Raw genomic sequence first — 13410 nt, forward strand, 5'->3', positions numbered from 1 at the left:
CTCACAACATAAAATCAGACTTTGCTTTCTGATTTCATATGCGCTGAGTTACATAGGCTTCAATATACAGGATATTAATTTAGTTTATGTTGGTATTTACATTAGTACACCTCTGATTGGAACCAAATCTATGTACATCCATGCTATAATATGAAATGTACATACCATGATCATTAACTGTACCGGTTTTCTTCAACTGTAAGTCAGATTGTTTCTGTGGTAATTGGTAACAGCAAGGTAATTGGAAAAAGGAAATAAAACAAGGAATAAAGTATAGCACTGAAGCTGTGGTATCTCTGCCATTTTTTTTCTATTCCTTTAAGCAGAGGAAGGTCCTCCTTCTCCTTTCTTCAGATCACCAGCCTTATTTCCATTTCAAATTCACATTCAGCTTGCTGGTGAAAGGGGACCCTTCTGTGAGGTCTTGCATTATTCATTCAAAAGAATTTGTCTATAACATCGAAAACATGGTATATAGAAAAGGATGAGCATTATGGGGTTTTTTTTTTTGTTTTCTGATAAGCTCTTAATTCTGTCTTTCATTCTGGAAGTTAGTAAATGTCCATCACAGACCAGATAACCAAGCAAAGCTTGCCGCCACCTCTGAACTTTGATGAATTGCAAAAGTGACATCTTTTTGCATGGAATAAGCAAATGACCTTCAGGAGGCTGCACCCAAACCAGACTTCACATTCTTCACAGCAGACATGCCATCCAAACAAATCTGATTCTCCAGTCAGTCACAAAAATCAGTCTACTGACTCCTGCCTGTCAGCAGAGCAGGAGAATTCAGTTTTAACAAATATTATGACAAATTTACTATTGCACGGATAGTAACAGGTATCTATATATCCCCATTCTTGCTTCAGTGCAGAACTTAAAAAACTGACATGAAAATTGAGCATTGCAACTGGTTGACAAACAGAGCACTGTAATTTTCTCAACTTTGTCTAAAAATTGATAGGTCTTAAAGAAAAAGTTAAATATGAAATATTATAAGTCTGTTATTTAATCATCATTGCTTCAAAGGGTTCCTGGTTTTCTACTAGTGATAGTCAGAAATTGAGTGATTTACCTCTTCTTCATGTGTACCCAGCACCAGATACAAGCAAAATTGTCATAAATTTTATGTTTTATTCTCAAAAGCCTGTGTTCACCTCTATATGATCAGTGAAGCGTAGTCTCACATCACAGAAAAGAAAGATAAGACCAACTGCTACAGCTATGTTTTAATGTTATCCACTTCCTCAGAAGCCTTTTCATTAAATATATGGTTTGGGTTTTTTTCTCTTTTACTGTCATTTGGTTTGCTGGATCACCTTTTTTCATATAAAGACTAGTCTGTTCCATTTTTTGCCATTAGTAAAGGGAAATCCAGTCACCAGCATCTCTCTGTGGAATATCCCTATAAAGTATCTATACTTACATGTGGTATTATACAAATATAGAGTGAAGATATTCATGCATGTTGCCAACAAACCCTTTTTTGTGTTTTTTAGTGTCATCATAGGGGTTCTCTGGGAAAGACAGTTGCCAGTTTTTATGAGCATCTTAGTCAAATAAAACTCAACTATACATACAAGCACACCGCTTTATCAGCTAAATAGGATCAGTCCTGGCCTGTAAGTGGATGCGAAATATTAGGAATATTGGGAAAAGAGTTTTACTGGAAATGGGATTCCCTGACAAACACAAGGCACTAGATCTGTTGATTTTAACTGACTTTGTAAGTGCTTTTAATTCTTAGACATCCGACACTGCTGAGTTTAAGCTTTTGTTTGGTGACTATGTTTAAGTACAGGCAACTGCACTGTATGTTCTGCCTTATAGTGCTACGCAAGAGTATGTCCTTGAGGAGGTATGGTGGAGTGCCCTGCATCTCCACAGCAGAGGAGCAATGGACTTCTGTGCCTGGCCCTGTACAACTTATCTGAGCCGGTGAAGACTGTGTGGAGGTAAGCTCTCTTATGATGCTTGATAGGCAGGAGGAGACTGTGTGAGATGCCTGTCCTTCCGTGACAGCAAACACCATGAAGACTTGTGTTTGCTTTACTTGCCCTCTGTCCTCTTCCCCATCAGGGCGACTTGACCTTTTCAGGCACAAAATGGAACGTGGAGACAGAACTTCCCTGATTTGTTATGTGGCCACTCAGATGCCTTTCCCTCAGATTTCCTGTGACACCAGGTCTTCACAGCTGAAAATCCTGCAGGGGCTGGGTAGAGTAGCCATGACGGACCTCACTTAAAAGCCATCTGCGGAACTCCACTGGATAAGGTATATCGGACGGAGTTTCCAGGGGGCATTGAGTGGGGTGATAGCTTGTGAATGGTGCTCCCACAACCCCCCAGACACTGAAAAACAGAATATATCTTCCTACCCCAAAAATGTCCCCCCTGGTGGTGCCTTGTGTGGGTTAGGGTGCTCTGGGGGTGTCTGTGGAGCAGTGGTGATTTGCCATACAAATATCAGTGATGCCACATTGACAGAGCGCAAGCGCTTCTCCACAGTCCTCAGCAAGACAGGTCCTGTGGGACCCAACAGCAACAGAGGGAGTGATTTTAGGACCACAGCCCCACCTGCATGTCCCTCTTAGGCAGATGATTGCTATGACTAGATTCCTATGTAACATAAGTTCTCCGATTTGCTTGGATGGCTTATCTTTTTTGGTAAATTTTCTTTTACATTTGTAAAAAAACCTTTAAAATTTCTGTAGTTGGTCTTATGAAAAATATCAGAGAAGGTGCAGAACTGAATTTGTGCAGTGAGGAGTGAATACAAAATGTTCTGAGAAAGCCTGAGCACAGACCCTTCTTAATGGTGAAGAGGGCAGAAGGGAAAGATCAGTGATACAAATGTGAATACCAGCCTACCTTAGTGTGCACCAACAGCTTATTTAGAAACTTTTGACAAAATGCTAAAGAGGAAAAACAGTACACAAGCTTACTCATTTCTGTGTTTGCAAGGATAGATTGTACTCATTTTTTCACATGTTGGTAAGTAGCTGGTCATTTTCTAGGCCTGATCTGCTATCTTCCTGTCAGCTACTTTTCATGTGTTCTCACTGGAAGACATCTTTCAATAACACAAGAAAAATAAGGAATTTGCATTCAAAGGTTAAGGAACGATCTTTGAAAATCTGATCTGTATGTTTCAGCATAAAGGGAACACTGCTGAGGGCCAAGAGATGAAACTCGGTAATGATTTTATTCAGGAGCTGGGTGGCACGGCCAGAAATAGAATCGTAGAACCATAGAATGGTTTGGGTTGGAAGGGACCTTAAAGATCATCTAGTTCCAACCCCCTGCCATGGGCAGGTACACCTCCTACTAGAAGGTATCACTCTTCTGAAAAACATAGTCTAAAACACCAGGGAAGAAACAGAACTACAATTAAGTCTTGCTTAACAACGAGTTGTATTTCTTAAACATCCTTATTTTTTTACCCACCTGATCTGTAGTATTGATCACAGGGCTGAATTTAGGTCAGCTCTCCCCACAGTCATTCATCACTCTTGTCTCGTATCTTAAATATGCTGGTGTACAAAATAGCCTGTAATTTTATTACTACTCACAAACACTGTCACTGAAAGGATCAAAGAACATGAATATGCGAGAGACCGTGGAAATGAGATTTAGAGGTTCCTGTCACTGATCTCAGGGTACCAGCATTCAGGGTTATGAACAAGAACCATTTAAGCATTGTTTTAAATGGGGTTTTGATTATTATTTTTTCCCCAGAATACTGACCCAACAATTGGCATAGATTAAGAAGAGGTCAAAGGACCTTCAGGAAGACTTTTGTCTCAATAGCCTTAATTCCAGGATGCAATGCAAACAACCCCTGCTGCATTCTGGGTGCTAATACACCTACATAATATTTCAGAATGATAGATGCTGAGTGATGAATGATGGCTACATGTATCAAGAGAATATTTTAATCACTATATTTCTTTATCTGTATTTTTTCCAATATATTTCTGGACTTATCTTCAAACAAATGACGAAAAAGCAGACCAGAAATCAATGTAATCAGCAATCAAGATGAAAGGCTATTCCCATAACATTTGAAAATATATCTTAATGCTTTGGGGGCCGTCTTCCTCAGAACTGTATTTAACATTTGTTGCCTCACAATGAACCAGCACCAGCCCATTCAAAACAAACATTTTAGACATAAAAATGCTATTTCTATACTTTATTCGGCATCCTTAGATAGAAATATTTTCCACTGTGATCATTTTGATAGTAGCAGGATGAAATGATGAGATAGAAATAATATCTACTACTGACCATTTGAACAAAAGGAGAAGCTGTAAATTAATTCTTACAGGATCAAATAGTTGAACATGTTTAAAATTTCTGCCATCGCCACCAGGAATAATATGTGCTTTGGAAATATTCTGTCACATCATAGCAGTTGTATAGGAGTAAAATTTATTTATCAATCAAGTTGTTTATCAAATTTTATGAAAAAAAAAAAAGTCTCCTACTGCAACTAATAAATACTCCAAGCTTAGAAAACCATTTCCAAAATATTCTCTTCCAACACAATGTTATGGACTTTCACTGAATCACAAATGTACACAGGCAAACACACAGAGCCTCCCAGACTGTTTCTTTAGAGAAATAAAGATAACGGATGAAGGTTGTTGCTGTGCTTAATGCAATTTGTTGCCGTTTTAACCCATAAGTGAATAAAGCCTAGGCAGCAATAACCAGAAATATTTTGATCTTTCAAATGTGAAGGTCAAAAATATAATTAATCTTTTTAGATAGGTCCTACTTTGAATAAAAACACTACTTACAATAATTCTAAACTATCTCTTGGTACATATGACAGGCAAAGTGCATAAAACAGTGAAAAAATATTGTTGTCTAATTGCGACTTGGAGATGCAAACTGAAGGTGAGGTAATACAAAGAGAAGAACAAAGAGAGATGAGATGACAACATATTAAATGAAATAAGGGGTTATTGAAGTGAATAGAGAAATAAGGGGTCTTAAATATGGAGCTTTACATTTGATTAATTACACTGTATCCTGAATTTGCTAATTGGATGCTTTCGTGATATGTTGTTGTGGGACACTGACAGATGGCATTGCACTCACGGCAATTAATCCTACTAGCACTTTTAAAACAAGGCAAAAAAGTATCTGGTTATCTCTGTTTCTGCAGTCATTTCTCTGAAAACCTAGGATGGAAATAGCTATGAGCCTCAGTACGAGGAAGAGAAAAATGATGAGTATTCAACCGGCTCTAAATAGCATTTAATTGCTTGTTCCGGGGTAATAGCTTTTAAGTAAAGACATTTTGTGACATTTACGGATAGTGTCTACCTTTTAGTTAACACCTTTAGTCAGGATAGAAATCCATGCTTACGTTTACATGTTTTTATTGTACCCTGTACAAGGGAAAGATGTGAAATTGTAATACTTGACAGTGCAAAGTCACTAAAGAAGAAGCAGGAAAAGCTCCAATACACCCATGACAGGGGAACGACATTTCTGTTGGTTCTTGTTGTTTTTTTCCTCTCTATTTTTAGTATCACAAGAGTGCATGTGCAGGAGCAGGTGTCTTTTTGAACTGACAGTGGTATAAATGAAGAAACATTTGACTGCTACTATGAGTTTGCAGGGAATTTGCATTTTATGATATGCCAAAGTATGAAATGTGTGTTGATTTATTGTACTGAAAGAATCTAGGTGAGAACTTTGCTAAAATCTTACTGCACTATTCCATGAGAAAGAATTTGATAGTCACTGTGATTTAGGTCACTTAAAAATAGACACAAGGAAAGTCAAGGTTCAGTGTTGTGCGTGCTGACTCGCCCTTTTTATCTCACTCGGTAGCTTAAATTGATGGAAAAGTCCAGGTGGTTGGCTTCCATCACTTGTAAGTCACATATGAAAACAAATTTACACATTGACATAGTAAGAAAAAAGATTTTGCTAAGTTTACTTTTCACATTTGCCCCCTCCCCTTACTTTTTTTACAGGCAATCAATGGTTATTTCAGTCAAAAAACATAAAGAATGTCATGGAAATTACCCTGATCATAAAGTTTGGTTCTGCCACAGTCTTCCTCAAGGTTTGGGCAAACCCAGGAAGCGCTCTGCAAAATAGAGACAAAAATAATAACCCTTTCCTTTGTATTTCTTAGCCTGTGAGGTAACCCTGCAACAAGTACTGAGACAAAGAGTAAGTAGGCTGTATAAGATCTTAGTCCAGGTCCTTAAGAATGCTGGGACACATCTCTTAAAACAAGTATGTCCAATATCTAGAATTACCTCAGCTCAGTTAATGCCTATTGAAGTTAGAGTAATTGAAAAAACAGATTTATTTATGTTTTATGAGGTGAAATCTCTAGGTCAGAGTAGTCTGTGCAACTGAATGAGGAACGCATGTTGCAAAATAGAGAGGAGAAAAAAATTTTTCATCTTGCTTTTTAAACAGAAGATGTACTTATAATAGATCAAGGTTTCTTCAAATAAGAGGCTGCATTCTTCATTCTTTGACACTGTTTACAGTCCCACTGAAGTCTCATGAATCCATACATACAAATTGGATTTATGGCACAGAATTAAGAGCACAGATGAATATAGGATGATAAGCATAGAACATAACAGTAACATTGTCTGCCCTCAGAGCATTCATAAAAAAAGAATGAAAAGACATTCTTTTCTTTAGTTTTATAAGGCCCAGAGTCATAAGGTTCCAACATTATTCCAACCACCTAATTTATTAAGTAGTCACCAATGCCAAAAGGTCTGAATTATCATTTCTAGAGCAATATTGTGAAATAATTCTGGTAGATAATGAAAGGGGAAGATTGTTTTTAACCTGACCATGAAAAACACTGGCTCAAATCTGCATTTTAATTAGCACTTCTTCATTTGAAATACCAAATACTTTACTTCTTAAAAGGTAATAGTGAATCCCATATAAAATAATTCAGTGTCCTTTAGCACTTTTTCTTTCTTATCAACACTACTTCTTCTAGAGGATGGTAGAATTACAGCAAATTGGCAGGGTATTAACCCTTTTTTGATCTCATGCATTGTAAATTCAGCTCATATGTAGGGGTTTGCACTAGAAGTCTCTTATCACCATATTGATTAGTAACATTTTATAGTCTTCTACATTGTTCTATGTGGTACCTCTGAAAACAATTGTGGTACCTCTGAAAACAATATAATCCAGGTGATAATAATAAATTAATGTATTATGCAAGCAGCTGGGATAAATCTGCCTGAGAAGCCTGGAACAGCAGGATTTGGACATAGAGAGGAAGATAGTGCCAACTCTCAAACTGAACTGAGATCTTATAGTGCCTAGTTAATCTTTGCCACTTTCCCTGGTGAATTTCTGACCACCACGTTGTGGTATAGAAAGTATACATTTATTTCAAAAGAAACTTAGAAAGTAAAGTTATCATTATTATCAGAACCAAAAAGCACCCTTCTAAAACAAAACATTACCAGCAGTTTGCTATTCTGTCCATAGTGAAACGCCTTTGGACTTGTAAAACAAAATTACCAACCTCTTCTAAAGGTATCGTCTTGGATAAACCTGTGAAGCATTTTCCTCCAACAGTCTCCTTTATAGCCCCAAAATTTCAATTTACTTGTTTGCTTACGTGTACTTAATGGTGTGTTTAAGATACCTTATTCCACTGAGTAGATCTATAATAAATTTGGAATTACCTCAATTCCACCTTTACAGCATCTTTATGGACACAGTGACTTTAACAGTATCTTATAAAAACCTTTGGTGACAAATCAGCAAAAGCCAACAAATATCTTGATAAAGTATACCTTATGCCCCAGATCATCTATCTAAACACATTCCACCCCAATGTAACACATTAACATATTGTATGGCTGTATTACTTAACAAACAAAACCAAATACACTCTGAATTGCAGAAAACACTTTAAATTTCCATTATTCCAACCATTATTGCTAAAGCAATAAGCTAGGTTTTTCCGGAGCATGGATTTTTATTTACACCTATACAGTTATCAAACCCTTTGAGACTCTTAATATCATTCATATTGATAGTCACTTGCCAATGGAAAGAACAAGCTGTATTTCTCTCACCCAGCCACCAAGGGTAAAAAAAAAATAATAAAAAAAAACCCCAACAACCGAAAAACCTATGGTAGCAAAGGTAAGGCTATCCAGTTTAAGATCGAGAAATTTGATCTAACCTAATATTTCATGGATAATCAAAGCTGCGGGAGAGGAAATGCAGCTCTTTACATGCAATCTCTAAATGAAAGCAGTAAATACTTGTGACGTTATGCAAAAGCTTTCAGTGAAAGAACACTAGTAGAAGTAAAGAGAGTTTCATATCACTGCAGTAAATTAGAAAATAACAAGTCAAATTAAGCATAACCGGGTTGGAGGTGTAACTTTATCTGTGGTCACATTGTGTTGATACCTTTTAATAGTTTACCTGCCCAGCAGTTAAAAAAGATTTTATTAAACTAAGCGGTGAGATGTTATATGAGATGAGGACTAATGATGCAGTTCTTTCTGGAGGCCTTTGAACACTGAAAAACTTTGTTCCAGCTGTATGATAGGGGAGAAAAATTTCAGCTAAAGTAACTGTAGGGAAGGGGATTCCTTGTGCATAGTTGGGGCAAACAATCTGGAACAATAAGCCTTCTCGCCACAACTTTATCAACCACAATAAGTACTACTATTTTGGACAGAAAAATAAATTATGAAGAGTATAAAATAAAAATATGTTAATCTTACTATATACTAATACTATTATATTAAATACTTATATTAATAATTATATTTATAAATTACATTATGCCATACAAAATTTTATATTCATTTTATATTTTAAAATATTATACTCATATGTAATTATATTAAAATCTTTGTTTATAAAAGTTTCTATATTAAAGTGGAATACATTAAATATAAAAACTGTAAAATATGACCCGCAAGAAGACTTAGAATTGCATAGATGTGAAGATTCATGAGATTTCCCTCATTAAGGAAAATGTTGGCAACACTATCACACCTTGTGAAATTGTGAAATACCTGAAAATACAGCAGTTGTTACCAAACACAATATGAGGACAGCCAGCTTTGGTTACTAACTATTCAGCAAGCTGAGAAGGTCTATGCACCAAAAAATTACACAAGCAGAATCTATGAACTAGTTAAGCGCAAAATGGAGGAAAATACTTTGCCCTTCAACCAAGATGAGTTTAAAAGAAATTTCCTATAAACATTTTAAATCTATTTTCCGTATATTTCCTTAAAGTTTTCCTTTGCTAAATGTACCTTTCATCACCTATACTTCCCTGGTATTTTTTTGTCATTGTACATTAATTTGCACTACTACCATCTGATCCTATAATGATATATCTCTATGCAGTAGGTGTTTGGTTGTGAAGGTAGAAGATGTGAGACGCATCACTGACTTTTACTCCCTATAGAATTCATTGAAGCTGCAGGAAGCTGCACAAATCCAAACAACATCCTAATGGAGTGGAAATTATATTGTGCTTCCCAAGAATCCTAACCTGAGGTAAGCAAGGCCTTCAAATCAGGGAACTTTTCACTTTCCTGTCAAGGGCAGAAACAGAGACGTGAGTAGAGAATATTTGTAGCACAACTCTAGATTTTTTCATAGCAGTGGAGTGGGAAAATGCATGTTCTGTTGATCCAGAACTCCAGAAAAGATAAATGTAACACACCTTGCCATCTAGTTATTATTGATGCTTGGTATTAGTTATGTATTAATGACAGGATGTTTGCATCCGTAACCCATGAGATCATGAGAATTTACTCATATTTAAAAAATGGTTATTCAGGTTTTGAACAAATAAGCTGAATCCTGCATTAACTAATATCAGTGCCTCAATTTCGTACATAACCAGGGTAATTTTATAGTTGTACAATGTAGGCCTTCAGTGTAAAATATGCTTCCCAAAGTGTAATGATTTGATGATTCAAAAGTTTGGTAAGCTGACACCTGAAAATAATAGCAGTGCTTAATTTTTATTGTCTGACCCCAGGATTTCCACTATAATCAAGCTTACGTCTCTCATTACATTCTATTTCCTAAGCACATAAATTGTATATAGGAAAAGAGAAATGATAGCTTGACCAGGTAATTGGTATTTATGATGTCTAGCAAATGTACAGATAGAACTGCTGCCTCTACTCTTGGATATGTCCAAGGTTTTGGAAGTACTTGTTTTACTATTGCATTCATATATCTCAAAGACTTTACAGCCTCCTGTATAAAGATGGTCCTCTGAGGGTTCGATGTGGATTAAATGTGGACTGGCTGGAGAGGGTCCAGAGAAGGCCACAAAGATGATCAAAAGACTGGAAAGCCTGCCATGGAAAGCCCGAGACAACTGGGTTTGTTCAGCCTTGAGAAAAGAAAGCTTAGGGGAGACCCTATCACTATGTTCCAGTATTTAAAGGCTGGCTACAAAGTCACATGGAAAAGACAAGAGGTAATGGGTACAAGTTGCTCCTGGGGAGATTCCGATTGGACACAGGAGGAAAATTTTTCACAGTGAGAACAATCAACCACTGGAATAATCTCCCCAGGGAAGTGGTCCAACATTGGACACTTTTAAGATTCAGCTGGACAGGATGCTGGGCCATCTTGTCTAGACCGCCATTTTGCCAGGAAAGGTTGTACTAGATGATTCTTGAGGTCCCTTCCAACCTGGTATCCTATGACTGAAATCTTCCATTCTTTTCAGCGCAGTAGCCTAAAGGAAGGGTAAAAATGATGGACTGTTTGGCTTTGCCCCGGGTCTGGGCTGCTCAGCTGGCAGAAGGAGCTGGGGCTGCTGCAGGGGTGCAGGGCTGGGGCCACGCACTCCCAGGGAGCACCCTGGAGATGTTGTTTGAGAGAGGAACCTACTGCTCAGTCCCCGTTAGCAGCCAAGGGATGCTGATGGGATGTAGGCATCTTACACTGAGCTTGAGAGGGCACTGAGCCACCTTAAGAAGGTGCCTTGTCTCCCCTTTCCTATTAACTCTTTGGAACTGAATTACTTTTATGGGCCATTTTTTAGATATTATTTTGTCTAAATAGGCAGTTCATAACGTTTTATTGGCCATTGACTGTTCACTATCCTCAAACAAACATTTAGTTCAACTGCATATAGCACCCAGGAAGTGCCTCACACCCTGTAAAATACAACCCGGTGCTGGGGTGTAGCCTGTTGTGTGCACCAGGGCTGTATTCTGCTAGGCTGTCTAGCTTTCTACTGAGAAAAGGTAATCGATTAAGGTCCTGGGGCTATCCCAAGTGTTACAGAGAATCGTGATTAATGAGCAGCTTACTGAAAAATAGACTCTTCCCAAGGAGCTGTCAAGCCCTGAAGAATTGTGCCAGCACTCCCTAGCTGTGCCCTCCACACCTCAGTGAGCCTGAATTGTTCAATTACTCTTGTAGCTTTTTGGAGGTATGGGAGTTTTCTTCATCTTTCACAGTGGATCTGTCAAGGTGTTTGTCAAAAAAATAAAGCCTTTCCCTATCCCAGGGTATTTATTTTTTCAGATAAAGTTATATAAGAAATGGCCTTCCTTTCCATTTTGGGTCATACCTGCTGGCTGTGTGTTGAACACGGACTGTGATAAGGAGCGCACATCCAGAGTCTGGTACAGGCGTCCAGCTAAGCATACCTGGAACAAGATTGCAATGGAGGAAAAAGTAATTTTTCTTTCTCATTCTTTCTCCAGTCTGGTAGAAGGTGGAGGGAGAGCCATTTTCCCTTCCCCATAGATTGTAATGATGCCAAGCCTGCTTTTGTCTATATTAGCTGGCAGAACTTCTTTGGGGTGATTATATTGGTGAAGAACAGGTGAGCTGTAATAAAATCCATTGCTTCTAGTGTGCCTCTTCGTTAACGTACAGAGTTGACTAAAGCCAAAGTTTTCCTAGGGCCAAGGAAAATCCTAGTGTCCTTTAGGATTTTTTTAGGACTCATTGTAGAAGTCATTGCACAGGCTAAAGACAAGTCAGAGCTTTATGGGACTTCTTTATATCAGCAGCAGTCAGCCTTCATGACCATACAAGTCCTGTGTCAAAAATCTTCCCAACGCCAAGATCCAAAACACAAAACCTTGTTCCTCAGATAACAGAGAGGAACTGCCGTGGGATAATGCTCATCCAGGAATTCACAGAAATGCAACCCTGCCCTGTCCTGCGGTGCAGCATGGAAACAGGAAAGTTAATGAGAGATACTGCTTTGGCCTTTTTCTCTCTCAGAGTAGGAGGGGTTGCCTGCTAACACAGTGAAATGATAAATGTGAAGTGTATATACTCTAAACTACTCAGATTGCATAGTAACTAATGAGTTTGCACATTGACTACCAGTTTAAAAAAAAATTAATGATGGGGTAGTGCAAGTAGCCCAAGCTATTATTATACTAATAATTAAAAAAAAAATAAAAAATCAGGGTTCATTTGATTTTGGTCTTTATTTCAACTGCTGTTACCCTCATTTAGCCTCTCGACAGGGGTGCTGGCCCGAGACTTCCTTCTGAAATTAATGGCCTATGGCCATAGGCTTCAGAAGATGAAAAATTTGTCTTCCACTGTGCCTGAGCACTCAATTCGACTCTCAGTTACACCTGTACAATTCAATTAGCATGGGGATAATCAAGAAAAAAGCATCAACAATGCCTCTACAACCTTCAGTCTTTTTGCTTTTAATGTACTGTACTGAAATTACTTCAACATAGGAGAAACAAGAGACCCGTGTAAACATTAATTAACGATTTTGAGGTAGGCAGTGAACTGAATACTTGATATATCTACAGCAGATAGTGCATTTTTCCACAGATTTTGAAGAATTTCTAAGCTACATGAATGTTTTTATGTACAACTATCCTGTGAAGGCAGCTCAAACGAGTTTCTGTAAGATGATCTTCATAATCACTCAAAGGAATCAATTAATTATTCCAGTGTCCTCTCGCATTTTCGGCGTACTTTGCAATAAAGAAAAATCTAAGGTCAGGACAAGAGTGAGTCTCAACTTATAAACAGCCCATGGTATTTTGAAAATCAGGTTTAGTAGCAAGGAGCCTTGCTACTGAAATTGGCTGTTTTCACTGTCCAGCATCTCTGTCTCTGGTGGGCCCAGCCATTTCATGCAGAAGTCAAACAGAGCATTCAAATATCTAACACAACACTGGAAGATTTTTTCTTAAAAGAGAAGAGAGAGAGAACAAGAGAGAGTAAAAATATATAGGCAATATACTCATGATACTACATTTGAAGGAAAATAATGCAATCACATTAAATTCATCAGAGGCATCAAGATTAACACATACTTCTATGATAACGGTAGTAAAATATGCTCCTTATGCTGACAAAAAACATATGGTTTCCATTTCATTCCGCAGCTTTCTG

Source organism: Chroicocephalus ridibundus, chromosome 2 (genome assembly GCF_963924245.1).
Source record: "Chroicocephalus ridibundus chromosome 2, bChrRid1.1, whole genome shotgun sequence".
NCBI lineage: Eukaryota > Metazoa > Chordata > Aves > Charadriiformes > Laridae > Chroicocephalus > Chroicocephalus ridibundus.